Source organism: Aegilops tauschii, chromosome 7, assembly GCF_002575655.3.
Source record: "Aegilops tauschii subsp. strangulata cultivar AL8/78 chromosome 7, Aet v6.0, whole genome shotgun sequence".
NCBI classification, from domain to species: domain Eukaryota; kingdom Viridiplantae; phylum Streptophyta; class Magnoliopsida; order Poales; family Poaceae; genus Aegilops; species Aegilops tauschii.
This window is the reverse complement of record NC_053041.3, coordinates 592870870-592874076: the sequence shown is the minus strand read 5'-3', so window position 1 is coordinate 592874076 and position 3207 is coordinate 592870870.

The following is a 3207-nucleotide window of genomic DNA, read 5'->3' as shown; positions in this document are numbered from 1 at the left end:
GTAGGCGGCATGCTCATCTGGGAACTCATCCTGAATGGCTCTGACTGCTGGTCGAGCAGCCGGCTGCTAAGGAGCTGGAGGCGGCGGGCCGGGAGGCGGAGGCGGCACCAGCCCCTCGCCCTTGGAGATCCGGGTGAGCCAGTGGCACTTCCGGGTCGTGTGGTTGGGCGGCTTCGCGCCGCTGTGGAACTTGCAGGGGGCATCGAGAGTTTGCTCATAGGAGAAGGCCGGCTGCCAAGCCGGCCTGCCGCCCTTCTTCTTGGGAGCAGGCCGCTCTTCGGGCTGCTCGTCTTCGACGGTGGCCACCTGCCGACTGGTGGAAGGCGGCATAGGGGCCTTGCGCTTGTGGTCGTTCTGGTAGGGGCGTCGGTTGGAGTCACCAGCCGGCGTCTTGGGAGCCGGAGCGAGCACCTTCCCAGAGGCGTCCACTCGAAGCTCGGTCTTCATCGAGGAGTCGGCCGTGGCGTACTTGTCTGCTATGACCAGCAGCTCGTCGAGGGTAGTCGGCTCATCGCAGAGGAGTCGGTGCTTGAGGAGGGTGCCCTCTCGGCACCCGGCGGTGAAGTATTCTATGGCTTGAACCTCGTGCACCCCCTCGCAGGAGTTGCAGAGCTCGGCCCACCGCGTGAGGTAGTCGCGAGTCGATTCGCTGGGCCCTTGGACGCACAAGGAGAGCTGGCGGGGCTTGGGAGGCCCCTTGTACGTGCTGGTGAAGTTGCGGACGAAGACTTCCGTGAAGTCCAGCCAGCTGTTGCTGCTGTAGGGCTTGAGGCTGTTCAGCCAGGTGCGTGTCGTGCCTTGAAGCATGAGAGGGACGTACTTCACGGCCACGCGCGTGTTGCTGTTCGCTATGCTGACAGCGGTAGAGTAGTCGATCAGCCAATCTTCCGGCTTCACGGAGCCGTTGTACTTGGGCGTGTCTCTGGGGAGCGAGAACCCTTTGGGGAAGGGCTCGTCGCGGATGCGGGGGCCAAAGCAAGGCGAGCCGACATCGTCCTCTTCTTCTAACGCCAGGGATCGCGCTAGGCGGTCGATCCGGTGGCGGGCATCATTCTCGCCGACTCCTTCGCGGTGGCCTAGTCGGCCACCGAGAGTCGGATGCGTGACAGGCGGCGGGGTGGGATATCTCTCCCCACGAGGCAGGGGAGGAGGCGGATTGCCTTGGCGTTCCACCGCTCGGGGGCAGCCTTCTGCGTCGCGCTCAATGGTGATTCAAGTCCGGCTGCGGCTAGCAGCCGGCTCCTTGTCTTTCCTCGCGCGGGCGCCGCTCGCAGTCGGCGATCGGGATGTCGCGGCGTGTTCTCGGCGTGGGGGAGGACTCTCAGCGCGGGCGCCGGCCTCATGCCGTTCTGCGGCTGCGTGGATCAGCTGCTGGATGCGCCTTGTCATGTAGGGGAGCTCATCAGCCCCCAGCCCGTTCAGCTCTTCTGCGGCCGCCGGAGCGGCACGCAGGTTCTCGAGCGGCGTGGCGTAGACTGGGTCGTCTGCCCCCAGCATGCTGGCGATGGCCGCGCCGCGCTTCTTGACGAGGTCGGCTCGGCTCGGCCCGCCATGAGGCGGCGTACCAAAGGCGGCGCGGTCGACTTCGCGCTGGTGAGCCTCAGTGAGGCGTCTCATGGAGGCTATCTTCTGGCCCTCCGCGATGAGGGCGAGGCGGCGTGCCTCCAGAGTCTCGGCGTCGGCATCGGCCGGGATGGGGACGGACAAGTTGTGCATCCCCGCTTGTAGGGCGTCGTGGGCGTTCTCGCCCGAGTCGGCTCCGTGGCTGATGACCAGCACATCAGTGACAGCGCTGCTGCCACTGTTGGCTCGAGGGAGAGGGTCGTCGAAGATCACCACGTCGGTGGGGAAGGCGTCAAGCGATGCCGTGTCGGAGTCGACAAGCATCGGGTGGGTGGAGCCGACCGACTCTAGGTCCACAGCAGGCTCGCTGGATACGTGAAGCTGGTCGAGGAGGCAGACAAGGCGACTCTCGGGGTAGTCTGTGCCTGCATCGGACGCGGGCTCGTCAGAGATGCGAGTCTCGCCAAGAAGGTCGGCGAGGCAGCTCGCCGCGTAAGCGTCGTCGACGCCTTGCTGCGCGTCAGGGCAAGCGCCATCGGGCGTAGCGGGCTGGCTACGCTCGCGGGGGAGGAAAAGGGTTCCCGTCCAGAATAGGTCTCCGGACGACGGTGTACCTGGCCCCACGGTGGGCGCCAAATGTCGGGTGGTAGGTGCGACATATGCCAACGGGTGGCTTATGATTGTGGGAGCCAGTAAGACATCGTCGGTGCCTGGAAATGGGATAAGGCGAAGACATGCACGCCGGCGGATCTTACCCAGGTTCGGGGCTCTCCGTGGAGATAACACCCCTAGTCCTGCTATGCGGGTCTCCACATGATCACTAGATCAATACAAGTAGCTACAAGTGCTCCTTGAGCTGTTTGGCTAGGGGAAGAAGAAGGGCAAGGCTAGCTCTCCTTTTCTCTCTATGTGGTGTGTGAAACTCTATGAGATCAAACCTTTGCATCGGTGTCCCGGGGGGTTTATATAGGCCTACCCCCCAGGGGTATAATGGTAATCCGGCTGGGCACGGGTCCCAGCCGTCAGTGTCTGTGCTCGCCGGCTTCTCCGCCGGCGATTGGGGCCCGTCGACAGGTGGGTCCCGCCGGCTGTCGGCCTCTTGGCCGACAGGCCGGCCCCACTGCTTGGGGGCCTTGTCGGAGGCTGGTTACTGTCGCCTCGCCTCTGATGACGAGGGCTTTGTCGAGGTAAGCGTGGCCACAGTGCCGCCGTCTTGCGGGCTCTCACTGTAGCCTCACCTCGTCTTGTCTCCTTAATGAGGCACATGTTTCGAGGGAGGGAGGTAGCCGGCTATTGGGAGCCGGCTACGCCCCCGGCTGACTAGGGGAGGCCGGGCCGCCTTCGAGCGTCTCTCTGGCTAAAGGGGCCCACCGCCTGCGGGCAGTACTGGCGCCTGTCGTGGGTGACATCGAGGTCAACATGGCTACTGTGCCGCGCCGGACGGGAGATGGCTGACCCGTACGGCGCCATGTGGCCATGCCTGTTCCGGGATTCGGGGGTAGTGGGCGGTACTGCAGCCACGCCCCGTCTTATCACTATCATGTGGATGCAGTATTGGTGGGTGCAGTCTTGACCGGCTTTTGGGAGTCGGCTTTCTTCATGGCCGGCTTCTAGGAGTCGGTCCTCTTGGGGCCGGCTTCCTGG